The sequence below is a fragment of the Oreochromis niloticus genome, unplaced genomic scaffold, assembly GCF_001858045.2.
Source record: "Oreochromis niloticus isolate F11D_XX unplaced genomic scaffold, O_niloticus_UMD_NMBU tig00002389_pilon, whole genome shotgun sequence".
Taxonomy (NCBI): Eukaryota; Metazoa; Chordata; class Actinopteri; order Cichliformes; family Cichlidae; genus Oreochromis; species Oreochromis niloticus.
Genome location: NW_020327635.1, coordinates 1 through 15650, shown reverse-complemented (window position 1 = coordinate 15650; position 15650 = coordinate 1). Strand labels below are relative to the sequence as shown.

The following is a 15650-nucleotide window of genomic DNA, read 5'->3' as shown; positions in this document are numbered from 1 at the left end:
TAAAAGCGCATTTGGTTATTAGGTTTATAGGGTTATTGAATTATGGTTAACGGTTGGTAGAATTTTTTTTTTTTTAACATTATCTGCCAATTACATCTGCCACCCTTCTCCAAATCTGTGCCCCTACCTGCCCCCCCAACAAAAATTTTCTAGACACGCCACTGTTGTGGAAACACAGACCCAACATTTATTTGGTCTAAAGAATTCGGAGCCGGAGCCTAACACATCACATTCACCGAGGAGAGGGAGAGGACGCCACCGCAGTCTGCTAGCAGCCATCGTCTGGGACGATTGACGAAAGCCCTGGTACTTTGCTTTGTCACCAGGCCGGACAGTTTGCGCCTGAACTCCCCTCAGGATGGATGGCGATTGACGGGATCCAGAGACGCTTCCCATGAACGGGAACAACACAAACAGTGAGTACAGAAGGCTTAGGAGCGGCTATGTGCAGGACGTGAGTACAGCAGTACAGCGCAGCTGTGTGTCTAGACGCAAGCTGCTGGTTATTAAGGAGGTAGTTTGGCTTCTCCGCCAGTGTTTAAGGAGGTTAAGACGTTCTCCACGAAAGAGCTAGAGCTCTAAAAATTTTAACAAGTTCTCCGCAGTTAAGGCATTGAGTGTTCTATGGTTTCTCACCAATGTTAAGAGGTAAAGAGCTCGCCGCGGTAAGGGGATATAGGCCTAAAAAGAGTGTGAATGAGCGTATATGTGTGTGAGTGCCAGTAAGTGAACGCAGCAGCACAGAAGGAAACCTAAGCGGTGTTAACGTAATTCTGTGACCTGTTGCGTACACGTAGCCTGGGTTTTGGTGTAAGTCGCGTTGCCTGTCGCAAACTTAAAAGAAGTCTGCCTTGAAAGAGGATGAAATACACTGCAGAGTTTTTATTGGGCAGCATGTGGTGTGTGGATCGTTGACGAATGAAGTGAAATTGTGCTCTAAGCAGAAGTGAGTGTGAGTGTGTCTGACATCACGGTGTGTGTGTGAAAAGATATCCAGCTGGGGCAGACGTGATTCTGCAGGTCACCTGCCCAGTGGACAAAAAGAAATAAAATAGTTGTGTGGATGAATGATAACATGAAGACTGTTTGGTGTTTCTCAGCCTGAAACAGCTGTAATGCTACCTTCTGTTTCGGAGGAAAGGACAGTTTAAAAATGTGTTGTTGATGTGTGTTGTTTTAAGCAGTGATGAGAATAATGAAAATGTGATGAGAGAGGAACACAAAAACATACAGAAAATGCATTAACTATACTAACCCTACATGCAAATACACAATGATACTCATGAAGACCAGACAGCATCTTAAACATGAGATTCTGTTTGGCATCTTGTCCAAGTCACTAGTAGGATGAAAGTGATACATAGACTAGTGGACTGAATAGGAGGACAGATGGTTGCATCATAGAGGAGAAAACAGAATGCTGATGAGGGGTCTTAAATGAGTGAGCGGATAGTGAGTTTCTGGTGTGTGAAGAAGTTTTACCATGGCACACATTTAGTTACATGAGAAGAAACTTATTATGTGATGAGATAACAGGGTTATGCTGTATGTTGTGTGTGGCTGATTGGATGAATGTTTGAGATTAAACTGGCTGTTCATTTGTCTTTTGTTACTAAGTTGAGCCTGCCAATTGGGTTGGTACGATTTATCCCCCTGGCATGAAGGACACGTGTCATGACTTAAACAAGGCCTTTCCTTTGCTTTCCTTTATTTTCTTTCTTTTCTCTTTATTTTGTTACTTTCATGGTGCACTGAAGGTTTTGTTTGATGATCTCTGTTTGAGCAGATCTGCACGATTAGAACAGAAGCGCTATACGACTCGTCGTCGAGAAAACTGTTGCAAAGTGAGCTTCTCCAAAATTAAAATGGGCTCAGGAGGAAGCCACTTATTGGGACATTTAGAAAATGAGTTCCTGTCCAAAAGGATTCAGTGAGGTAATCTGACCTAAAGTTCTTCTTTTTCCTTTTTGAAATGACGTCATTTGCTGAGCGTGGAAACGAAATGCGACGATAGGTTCCACAATCAGCAAAAGAAAGAATCACTGAGTGAATGAGTGAGAATTTTAAATAAAATAAATGGGTGTGTTATTCACTACCTTGTGTTGCTCACAGAGATGACTGTGAGAAAGAGTGTATACACCTGCGCAGCGCTAACATTTACATTTCTTTTTACAGCAGATGGTTAATCATGTGATTTGATCATGTGATTTACAGCAGGACAAAACTTAATGATGTTTTTTCTACCACAGGATTACTGAGATTTCGTGTGAAGAAAACTGTGGTTACAGGCTATATGTTGATGATGAAATTACACTGTGTTGTTGAGAAAATGTTGGAGAAAATATGAATGTTACAGGGAAGAAGTAAATACAGTGTGATGAGACCAGTGTTAACTTTATGACCTTTTACAGCACCTCTGGAATCTGGATGGCCGACACCTGACAACCAGGTTGAACCGTGTGTTTGTTTTTCTTTAAGAGTGCTTGTAAAGGATTCAGCACAGACAGACATGTGACAATTGAACAGATGTGCAGTGGTTACAGAATAGTTACATGGGGTTCATTATCTGACCACTATTGGGCTCATGGTGAGTGACAAACTTAAGGAAAGTCACTGATTACAATGTGGAATGACGTTGAGATGTTAAATGATTTGGAACAAATTATGGAAAAAAGCAGGAGCTTAATGAGTTTAGAATAAACCTGCAATGATACTTGTCTCTGTGATGCTGAATACTTTATTACACTTATGAGCTGCAGTTGGTTGCAAATGTGAAGTTGTTTTAACTTTAAGACTTCGTCTTCTAGGATACAGGCTGGAGCTGGGAGTTAAACAAGCTAAACATTTAATTGCTGACTAATGTGTTTTTACACAGGATTACAGGTTGAAGTGAAGCTGCTCCAAGGACAAACCCTGGAGATTGTTTTAGGGAGACTGTGCAACATTCTTGTACATGTCTCATTGGGGAGTTGACACATGGCAGAAGCCATGTGGCGAGAGGAGTGTCATTTTTCTAATGTGTAGATGTCGTGAGGTGCCATGACAAGAAGGAGTGGCTGAGGGGATCGTCCACAAGATGGAAGCTGAGGCCTGGAGAGAGTCTTCAGGAGGATCAGAGATCACCTTCAGCACAGCAGACATCGCGCAGAGAGCTGTGCTACTGGGCTTCCAGGAGATCGTCATGAGGAGACTCTGCACAGCAAAATCTTAAATAAGATGAAAGACTTTCGACATTGACGTTGAGGAAGACAACTAAGGTGTACGACGTGCTCTGCCTTTAAAATCTTCAGCAACGTTGGATCATGAGAACCTGAGGGAGCGTGCCAAGCTCCAAAAAGTGACAGCGCAGAGGAGGTCCAGCGATGGACTTGTGGTTCTGTGAACAGCACAAATGCCAGGTGACTGTGAAATAACTAACAGAACTTTTTCCACAAGTGAAGCCAGTAACTTACTATCCTAAAAGATTAGCTCTAGTTGCTTGTGCTTTACCTCCATGCGTGAGATCAGTATGTGCAGCAGCTTAAGCTGTGCAATGCTTCAGGTTCATTTCACCTTTTTGACACTGTTAGTTCCACACGAGGTAGATGTCTACTACTGCAGACTAAACTTACATTTCTGTCACCTACAAGACACTTGTCTTTAATGTTACTGTTACTCTCACAATCATACACAGGGCTCGCAAAATCGCTAGCCCGACGTCCCGGGGCTAGCGATTTTTCCAGTCGGGCTACCAGAATCTATCCCTGCCCTGCCCGTCGGGCTATCATAGGAAGGGAAAATATATGACAATGCTTTTGCATTCTTTCGGAAATGTAGCTGGGTAATTATGTCATTGGCGTCGGTGAGCCACTGTCAATATGTGACTAGGGCTGCTCAATTAATCGAATTTTAATCTAAATTACAATCTGGGCTTTCAACGATCATTAAAAATGACTGAGCCGATTAGCACCTCCCTCGTGCTTTACTCTCGCGCTGCTCCGTGTGGCAAATCGAGCGCACCTCTCTGCGTTTCAAACACGCGCCACAACAATTAAGAGGAAGCTCGGAAAGCTAAGCAGAAGTTATTTGGAGAGGAGAGTGACTGCCGTTGGTTGAAAAGACAGGTACAAAAAAAACCCTTCAGTGGTGTGGAAACATTATGGGTTCACTAAACATACAGTTAAGCCCATAATTATTCATACCCCTGACAAATTTTGACTTAAAGTTACTTTTGTTCAACAAGCAAGTTCTTTTTTGAGCAGAAATGACACAGGTGTCTCCCAAAAGATAATAAGACGATGTACAAGAGGCATCATTGTGGAAAAAAATATTTCTCAGGTTTTATTTATATTTTAGCAAAAAGTATCATGTCCAGAATTATTCATACCCTTCTCAATAATCAATAGAAAAGCCTTTATTGGCTATTACAGCAATCAAACGCTTCCTATAATTGCAGACCAGCTTTTTGCATGTCTCCACAGGCATTTTTGCCCATTCATCTTTAGCAATGAGCTCCAAATCTTTCAGGTTGGAGGGTCTTCTTGCCATCACCCTGATCTTTAGCTCCCTCCACAGATTCTCAATTGGATTCAAGTCAGGACTCTGGCTAGGCCACTGCAAAACGTTAATGTTGTTGTCTGCTAACCATTTCTTCACCACTTTTGCTGTATGTTTTGGGTCATTGTCGTGCTAAAATGTCCACTGGTTCCCAAGCCCAAGTTTTTCTGCAGACTGCCTGATGTTGTTGTTGAGAATCTTCATGTATTGCTCTTTTTTCATGGTGCTGTTTACTGTGATTAGGTTCCCTGGTCCATTGGCTAAAAAACACCCCCAAAGCATTAGGTTCCCACCACCATGTTTGACAGTGGGGATGGTGTTCTTTGGGTTGAAGGCTTCTCCATTTTTATGCCAAATGAAGGCAACATCATTGTGACCAAATAATTCAATTTTTGTTTCATCTGACCATAACACTGAAGACCAGAAACCTTCTTCTTTGTCCAGATGAGCATTTGCAAAGGCCAAACGAGCTTTTGCGTGCCTTATCTGGAGAAGTGGCGTTTTCCTTGGTCTGCATCCGTGGAACCCAGCAGTGTGCAGTGTCCGTTGGACTGTCTGCCTTGAGACATTGCCACCAGCAGAGCCCAGATTCACCAGAATGGCCTTGGTGGTGATCCTTGGATTCTTTTTCACCTCTCTCACTATCCTCCTGGCCAGCACAGGTGTCACTTTTGGCTTCCGACAACGTCCTCTGAGATTTTCCACAGTGCGGAACATCTTGTATTTTTTAATAATACTTTGCACTGTAGCCACTGGAACTTGAAAACATTTGAATATGGCCTTGTAGCCCTTTCCTCACTTGTGAGCAGCCACAATGCACAGCTGCAGGTCCTCACTGAGTTCCTTTGTCTTAGCCATGACTGTCCACAAACCACCTGCAGAGAGCTGCTGTTTTTCACCTGTTGAATTGATTAAAACAGCTATTCCCAATTAATCAGGGTAATTAGGATGCTTTAGAACAGCTTTGACTATTTGGAATGGTATGGAACTTTGGATTTTCCCAGAGACTGTGACAGTTTGTGAAGGGTATGAATAATTCTGGACATGATACTTTTTGCTCAAATGTAAATAAAAGCTGAGAAATATTTTTTTTTCCACAATGATGCGTCTTGTACATCATCTTATTATCTTTTGGGAGATGCCTGTGTCATTTCCAGTCAAGAAATAACTTGCTAGTTGAATAAAAGTAACTTTAAGTCAAAATTTGGCAGGGGTATGAATAATTATGGGCTTAACTGTAGATGTTTACATTTTATTTTTTATATTGCAAACATTTGCACTGTAATCAGTATTTGCACATTATTTTATACTATTTTTGACAATCTTTAAAGCCATTATTCAATACATTGTTATTGTTAAATGAATATCGTCAAATAATCGAGATCTCAATTTCAGAGAAAATAATCGTGATTATCATTTTTGCCATAATCGAGCAGCCCTATATGTGACATATTGAAATTGCATTTGAATTTGCGCTTGTTTTTTGCTTTCACTTTGCAATCGTGCGAACTGTGTATAGAGAGCGGCAGTACTGTTGTTCTGTGAACCCTTCCATGGCGTCCCTGGTTAGGTTAGAGAGTCTCAGCACATTGTAGTGAACATAATTAATGCGATCAACATTCTTATTGGGCGTTATCCATATGAATATGCTTTCAAATCCTGAAGCTACTTGGTCCACTAATTTATACTCGTTTGGAACTCCCCTGGGCACTCCTATTGAGTCGATCCAGGTGGGTGAATTCAGTCTAGGATCATAAGCGTGTCCCCCGGGTCTCTTTTTGCCAAAATGTGTCTCTTACGTTTTGCTACTAAAGTGCGTGTATTGCGTTGTGGAATGGCTTTTACCTTGTTTCCGATTAGCATGAGTGGAGCTCCCAGTCGCACCATAGCACACGTCCCTTCACTTCTCAGAGGAACCCGAACCAAAAGAGTGCTATGTCCACAGTAATAATACAACCTTACATTGTTTATGGTTCTTCCCGTGAGTGTGACAGAACACCAGCTTGGGTCAATTTCTCCCAATTTGTACTTTACATCATCCGTTGAAAACTTAAAACATGTATAGTTGTCTTTTCTTGGCATAAATGGTCCAATTGTTGTCTGCTTTGGGATTGGGGGAAATAGACTAGACAAGAGAGTGCAGTTGCCAGTACTCACTGCACCTTTAGTCAGCTGCAACATACAGTCATAGCCCCACTTGTCCTCTACACTGCAAAAACTCAAAATCTTACCAAGTATATTTGTCTTATTTCAAGTCAAAATATCTAATCACACTTAAAATAAGCCATAATAAGCTAAAGAGTAACGTTTCAGTGAGATATAGGAACTTGTTTTTAGACAGTACGTCTTGGATATCTTGTTAAGTAAAAAACTCTTGAAAACATATTGTTTTGAGTCATATCTCACACAAAACAAGCTTTTTTTGGAATTTCATAAACGTTTTAAGCTGCTGTGTTATTTGTAAAAGCTGTATCATCTTGTTTCAAGAAATAGACCTAACTTGAATCAAGACATCAAATCTACTTTATTGAGAACTGCAGGTTAATAACATGCCCAACATTGCATTATTATGAGTCTTAGTATCTTAAGCACAGTGTATTTATTTTTCTTACATACCAGTCAAACCATATCAATGTGACATTGAAAAAGAGGCAAAACACTGAAATTGTTTCCCTCTCAGTTGTGTTGCACTGAACAGATTGCGCCAAAAGTAAAATAAAAAGTAAATAGAACAATAATTTTTTGCCAGTGTTTAAAAACATATTTCAGCCCACATATTCACAAAAGACTCAAAAATGATGTTTGATGATGTCAGTGAGATCATACTTCACTGGAATGTACTTGCTGTTACTAAAGTTTACATAGTGGTATGCTGTATAATCAACAAGATTTCCAGCATCCACAAAAATATTTGCCTGAGCTAGACAGGGAACTTCTACCTCATAAGCTAAATATTGATCATTCCACCCAACTGTAGAGAGAGGCTGGCATTCAAAACAATACACAGATGCATTTACAATATAGATGTTTTTAACAAGTGCAAACTCTGGAGCATCATTTATGACATCAGAAATAACCAAAGATTTTTCACATGAATGTTTATTTCCATGTAGCATATTCCACTGTACAGACACTACATGGTCAACTTGCTCAATGAAGTCTTCAATCTTTCCTTCTACATAGTGACCATTTTTCACCTCAGAGGCTGGACCAATGTCGACTTCACTTGAAAAAATGGGATGTTTCTCATGCACGTTCTGACTACATTCATAAAGTTGGTTGTGCTTCACAAGAGATTTACAAATATTCTTAAAACTACTTTTCAGAGCCCACTGCTTGAAGAAACAATGTTTTGACTCAAAGCGCATACACATATGCCTCACTGTAGGACCAAGAGCCTTAATCTGAGAAGGAAGATGCAGTAAATAATGATGTTTAGGTATAATATTTTCATCTGGAAACAGTTGTTTGAAATGTTTTAAATGCACCTCTATTAAAAGCTTCAGTCTGGAGAGAGTTGAGACAGCAATAATAGGTGAAAACAGAATTTTTATGATCTCTAACATGTTACGTAGCATTTGTGTGCAATGATTTTCTCCAATTTTGTCCATAAGAAATGGAAGGATCTTAGACAAAATCAGCATCTGCCCAGCTGACTGTTTCAATTTATTTTCATTTGATGACAGCGTACTGACAGATATGGGGCAAGGCTTATCCCTCACATCAACAGGAGAATAAGGGAAACACAGAATTGCACTATTGAACGAATCTAAGTTCATTTGCCCTGAAATCACAAGATTCTTTAAAACACATTTGATTTCATATGGGGCAACGCCTTCAACGCAGGCCGTGGTGCGTAAAAGGTTGGAGACGACTTGTTTAAATGACTAACATTATTGATTTTTTTTTTCCTACTGAACCTGATAGCTGACAGTTATTTACTGTCGGACAAGTTACTGACAATTGGAAATATGTTATATTTAGTAGTCAAAGGAGTTTGCAAAGAAAAGCGTCTGGACTTCTTTAAGTTGCTTGAAGACGTTTCACCTCTCATCCGAGAAGCTTCTTCAGTTCTAAGGTCAAATGGCCGAGAGTCCCAGATTTAAACCCAGTGGGAGTATCCCCCCCAAAGAGGGACAAAGGACCTCCTGATGATCCTCTAATCACATGAGCCAAGGTGTGAAAGCGGGTGTGGGTCCCAATCAGCCAGGGTTTCAGGTGAGCTCATTGTCAAACCTGGCCCCACCTTGTCATGTGAATTCCTGAGGTCAGATGGCCCAGGATGTGAGTGGGCGTTAAGGCGTCTGGGGAGGGAACTCAAAACTGGATTATAGATGGCAGACAGTTGGTGTCGTAAACCACCACCTCTGTTCAAAGACGGTCGCTCACAGTGGACATAGATGGCCTCTTTCACTCCTCTTTCAAACCATCGGTCCTCTCTGTCCAAAATGTGAACATTGGCATCCTCGAAAGTATTTAGTAGTATTTAGTAGTTTCACCTTTAAAAAAAAAACTAACCAATACTGACAATAAAAGTAATATTGACTTTAATGCTCTTATTAATGTGAAGATGAGTATTTTTTTGTGTGTTTAAATTTTTTTGACAGTAACTATGAACAAATCATGTTATTTTGGTTTACTTTGCCTAATAGTCATTGTCTAAGTTGACCTTATATGTAAACATTATATGTAAACATGATAGCGACCAGTCAGTTAGCTGACTGGCTTTTACCAGCTGATTTCAACATGTATTTCAACAATATATCAACTTTTTTTTTTTTAAACTAATAGGACTTTCTGCAAAGTTTGGATGCATTCACCGGAGCGAACGGATGACTGAAAAAAACAAAAACCACTGTCTGACAAGACTGCAGCTTTGCGTTTCTGCCACAGCTCTCATTTACGTTTCAGGTGAGTTAGTTAATTTAGCGAAGCAACTAGTTCGACACTCATCACTGTTAAAATAAAAGTACAACATGAGTCTGTCAAAAACAACACATTTAATGGACGTACTTGGATCAGCCAAAGTAAATGCTAACATTATGTTACAGCTTCTGCAGCTCGTTTCTCCGGCTTTTGTTAAAATAACTTACCGTTAGTGCGGGGATGCTTGAGCCCTCGTCAGTTACTGAAGAACTGGCGGCCCCATTGATTGGGTCCGTCCTTTCACCTGCTCCAGGTAAACCATGACGGGTTGATCCTTCCTCCTCATCCGCTTCCACTCCGAGAAGGTGATGCGCGTGTGTCCGCTTTACGTGATAGTAGAAGGAGTTATACACTCTGTACTCACTCGGACAGCCATCAATTCCACACACCACGCGAAAGTCAGGGCTGTGGCTGTGCATGGTATTAATGTGACTCAAAAGTTGTCTCAGAGTTATGGAAGCCCGTTTCCGCCACTAAAAAAAGCAAAAAACGATACTTAACTCGAAATTTCGAGTTATCTTTCTCGAAATTTCGACTTAGTTTCTCAAATTTCGACTTAGCAACTCGAAATTTCGACTTAGCAACTCAAAATTATGAGAAAATAACTCGAAATTTCGAGAAAATAACTCAAAATTTCGAGTTAGCTCTGCCAATCAGTAATCTACGTGGCTGACGTCATTTCCTTGTTACCCGGAAGGATATGGCACAAAGGCGCGCGCACTCAAAACTGGATTGTCTCGTGAGCTACAGTGAGCTACAAATGGCGCCAGGTTCTTCAGCTTTGAATGCCTTCCTACAAATGATAACAGGATAAAAGGTATACAAAACGCTGTGACAGCGATTGTTACATACAAAGTTGAATAGAATGCAACGTGAGGGTTAACCAAAGGTACCTATAAGGTTTCTGGTGGTGGTCAGAGGGCCCGGTGGCGCCAGTGTCCGGCAGCCTCGCCTCTGTCAGTGCGCCCAGGGTGGCTGTGGCTACAATGTAGCTTGCCATCACCAGTGTGTAAATGTGTGTGTGAATGGGTGGATGACTGGATATGTAAAGCGCTTTGGGGTCCTTAGGGACTAGAAAAGCGCTATATAAATACAGGCCATTTAACATTTATTTACCATTTCTGTTACACGCTAATGACACCTGTTACGTTTGATGATACAGACGTTTTGCTGAAAGCATGCGTAATAAGTGTACAGCACTGTATAAAACAAAATCACAAATCACCCAAAACGGGGAATGTGACTGAAAACTATATAAATAAGGAACAAAACCAATAAAAATGTAACCAGACAACTGAGAAAATGTGTGATTGACTGTATTGTGATGCAGATTGTAGTTACAGTGCAAATGGACACTTAAAAATGCAATTCCCACTTCTCCACCATAGTCAGAGCTCATTATGTAGGCACAGATACATTGATGATAATATGGTGGCTTTGTAATAGGTAATTTTAATTTACATCCTTCCTTACAGCATGGGAGACTTGACTGAATTCCTGAAACAAAGAGAAGTCTCTGAGGAAATTATACAGACCTTGGAGAATGAGAAGGTACTTACTTCCAACAAGATACTGGTTGAAATGCAACTTTTCCTCATTGTTCTTAAGTTAAAAATAGGACTGTATTTTCAAGGCTGGTTGTTTTAATAAATTAAATTATTTTTCCATCTTTAGATTGATGCCAGTGTCATAAGTCTAATGACAGATGAGGAGCTGAAGACTTATTTGCCATCATATGGTGATCGTCTAGCAGTATTGGATTTTGCAGACGGAGGGGCAGCAGCCGCAAGTCAGCGCTTTTTGAACGGCTGAAATCCAAAGCGTCCAAAGAAAATTATCTGAAGAGGATGGCAGTAGCACACGGCAAGAAGAACATTCCCAAACAACCCATAAAAGAAATGCTCTGAAGAGAAATAGAAAAATAGAAATAGGATGGATGCATTATGATGAAGACACTGAGGTTTTCAAGCAGGTTAGAGCTAGACGAGGAGGAGGAACAAGAAAATAGACATTTGCAAGGATGCCAAGAAAAGGGACATATTACAGGTTGCAACAGGCCTGTTCTTTCCAGATGGAGGAAACATTCAGGGGCCCTTAACAGATTTTGACTGTGATCTGAAGGATTATCAAGAGATGATAGTCGATGATGCATTGACAGTAGGAGAACTTTATCATGTCACAAAACTAAATATCCGCAGGTTCTACCTCACCACAAAGAAAAAACAAAATGACAGCCTTCAGAGTTCCAGCCCGAGTTTGCATCCATCTTCAGAAATTGAAGAGAGTCCTCAAAACCAAACCTCTTCTTTTACTGTCACTACAGTCCAAACATCTGCTCCATTTGAAACAGTCAGCCATGATGTGACATACATTGAAGACACTCCAAACGATAACCTTCCACAATCTTCCACGCAGTCTCTAAGTGCTAACACTTCTCACAGCAGTGACATTATTTTGTTGGCCCCTTTTCTGACAGTGAGCCAATAAATTTGGATGACACCCTGATTTTTCTCCACACCCTGGTCCATCCAGTGAGAGAGTGAGGAGAGTAGTGGTGGTCCACAGAGGGCAGGTAATGTCAGAGCTCATTTCACATTTTAGTGATAAGGACCTTGAAGATGTCGACATCAAAATCCAGATCGTACTGCCTGATGAACACCTGAAATGGCCCATGACGATGGGGAGTTGTGAGAGATTGTCTTTCAGAATTCTGGAAAGAATTCTATGACCAGTGCACCACTGGAAATGTTTACAAAGTGCCCTTCTTAAGGCATGATTTTGGGCAACAGGAGTGGAGAGTGTGGGCAGAATCATTGCATTTGGATGGGTTAGAGAGAAATATCTGCCTGTGAAAATTGCACCTGCCATTCTAGAACAAGCTGCCTTTGATAAGATAAGATAAGATAATTCTTTATTGTCATTGCACAGTCATACATAGTACAGTAGTACAATGAAATTGGAAAAACTGTCCTACGTCGGTACTACATATAACACAACACGACACGATATGACACATCACAACGCAACACAAACAACACAACACAGTATATTAACTTAGAAATAAAAAGAAGAATAAGTGTTATGTGTATTGCACCTGTTATTATTGCACATTAATTATTATTGCACCTTGTTATAAATATAAATATTACTATTGTTATTGTTTTAAACATTGTTACCTCCCCCTAAAAAAAGTCCAGGCAGGTAGCCAATCAGGTCAGCTATTTGCATTGATTAGGGCTATTGCCCTGTTGTAAAAGCTGTCCTTGAGTCTGTTTGTTCGGGACCTCAGCAGCCTGAACCTCCTGCCAGACGGCAGCAGCTTAAACACCCGGTGTCCTGGGTGTGTACGGTCTCGTAGGATGCTGCGTGCCCTCTTGAGACATGCCCTCTGGATATGTAAAGAGTGATATTGTGGAGGATTTCCTTAAGTTCATGCCTGAATCTGAGCGTACAGTGTTAGAGGCGTGGTGATCAGACTTTAGCATCGTGGACCAAGAAGAACTTATAGACATACTTGATAACCACAGCTGCAGAAAGATACCAACAGCCTACAATGCCACTGAAGTCCTATTGGAGCTTGCACACAAAACACTTGTCCAGAGCCTGCGTATGTTATTGAACAGTGGCAAGAACACTCAGCACTGCATGGGAAAGCATTTGTGATCTATCATCACTTTTGAAACCCTCCAACCAAATGTGAGAAAAGTTAAAAAAAAATAATCACTGCCCTGCGTTAAAGAGTGACTTATGATGAGGTATTAATTGGGTTAACTTTACCTCTAACAGCTTTTCACATAGTGCTGTGACCAGGGTGAAATCCATCATAAAGTAATTGTAAACAGTAGAACCCTTAACATGAATGTTATGGTTCTACTCTGATCAAAACTCAAGTCAGCTGTGTGACCTCATATAAAATGATAAAGACGAAAACATATAAATGGATGTAACCTTCACGAACTTTTCAAAATGACTTTATATGTCTGATCCATTATCCACATAGAGCAGATGTGGAAAACCACTGTTAGACCTACTCTATACTAACGTAGTTACTGACACCCCATACTAAGGCAGGATTAGTTATTCTCTTAAACACTTTCTTTTTCACATTTTGAGATTGTGTAATTTCTATAAAGAATACGTGTAATGGTTCAATAGATATAGTTATTTAAATGTCGATGATAATCACATGAATATTTTGTACATCCTACAATTCAAGATTTAGAGCTGTGTGTTTATATGAATTCAGCTTGCTATACTTATAGACTTCCATCATTTTCAGATCTCACCACCTTTATCAGTATACCAAAAGCACCATTAACCAAACCGTTTAGTGTGTCCAAGTTCTGGTCAGCATCACTCGAGCTCCTTCAGCAACGTTCAGGGTGTCGGGTAAATCATTTCGCCCACCTGTAAATGGTTGTCTCTTCGTGCCATTCTGCCTGTACATTATCCTTCTGGAAATCGTCTGCATGATGATTATAATGTTGAATGAACTTCTTGAGCGAATCTGTTTGTGGGATTCAACATTCTTGTTGGTGGCATAAATGTGTAAGACTCAGTGGACATTCTCTGGTACAGTCACAGCCTGTGACCTCTGTCTTTTCTTGACTCTAATCCTGTTCACATCTCTGCAAAGGCCACATCATCTTTCTGACGCATGATCATCATCTGAAATCTTCCTGCCATAGGTCAATTGTTCTGGATCGTAAACGCAGAGAGGTTTAGACTGTCGCACTGGTGGCAGCTGGTAAAATCTCCAACAGCTAAAACTGACATTCCACCAAAAGGTCTCTGAGTGCCTTTGATTTGTTCAGTCTTGCATCCACATAAGCAAAAAGGGTTTGAAACCATTGAAATCTCATCAATAATAATAATTCAGCATTTATAAGCTCAGATCTGACTTCATCCAGTTGATTACCAAGTCCTTGAATGGGTGGTTCAGACTCCTGGGTAGTTTCAGTAGAGAATGTAACGTAGAGCCATTGATAGAAAAAGCTGCTGTCCCGGTAAATGACGTCAGTAAAACAGTGGATTTGATATGTCAGCTTCTTCTGCATTAGCAGGCAGTCTGCTCAGGATCTTTGATGCTTCAGAGTGAATACATTTAATCAGATTGACTTCCAGTTCCTGCACCACCGTTGACATACAAGAAAATGGATCTGGGTTCAAACCACAAACTCGCTGAATACACCAGTCTCTTATAGCATAGAACACGCAGGCCTGCTTCTGGTTCAGATTCTGATACATTACACGTACCACAGCTGGATCGACTGCAGGTTGTTCTCTGATGGCTCTGATCTCTGTTACAGCATCAGACTGACGACTGTAGTCGGAACATTCTCCTGTTTGTTCTCATCATCAGAAGTCTCTCAGGAAGATTCTCATCACATTGCAACCTCTCAACTTCAGATTCAGGAGCAGATTACACCATTCATCAATCACAACATCCCTATTTTGTTCATATTCTGTTCTGTTCACTCTCAATATCCTCAGAATTCTTCTCATACTTGTCTTTATTTCTTTTCACAACCTTTTCACAGACTCACTGTGGTCTGAACAGGGAAGTCGCACAAAACCTGAGTTGTAGAAGGACTGATAGGTTTGGAACCCTTGTGGTTTCAGTTCGTGTTCTGATCTGTGTGGAAGGTCAAGTCTCAACAGTCGACCATAATATTGCTCCGGATCTTTTTCTTGTGAGCAGCGGTAATATCTGATTATAGCTGGTTTATCATTCTTTCGCCTTTGTACAAATCCAAGCTGGTTTAGAAGAGGAAGCACATCTTTTCCTTCATTTGGACCACTCACCAACCTGCACAGGGCAGCAAAATCAGCCAGGGACATTTCCTCATATTCTGGTGTCTCAGGTCTGCATTTGTATTTATCAGTCAAACTTGTCATCCAAATATTACAACTATCGTGTGTTGTGCTTTCCAGGTAGCTCATCAGGCGACTCATTTTTACTGGGTTATCATCTGTTGGTACAAATACAACACTGCGGGAACATTTTATGCCACAGACTCGAGTCACACACTCCTGTGCACTGATTTCTCTCTTTTCAGAATCAGAATCAGAATCGTGTTGTGTATATGTGCAGACAAATACAAGGAATTTGGTTCCGGTAGATGGTGGCTCTCAAGCACAGCAATGTAAAACACACACACACACACACACACATACATACATACATA

General features: G+C 40.7%; 1 long non-coding RNA gene across 1 annotated transcript; it reads left to right on the top strand.

Moving 5' to 3' along the window:
- The first annotated feature begins 2214 nt into the window (after positions 1–2214).
- On the top strand, positions 2215–11218 carry LOC109198306 (uncharacterized). Its single transcript, XR_002059176.2, has 4 exons — positions 2215–3398; positions 9328–9447; positions 10938–11013; positions 11137–11218. It is a non-coding gene; the product is annotated as an uncharacterized LOC109198306 (long non-coding RNA).
- Positions 11219–15650: the final 4432 nt, after the last annotated feature.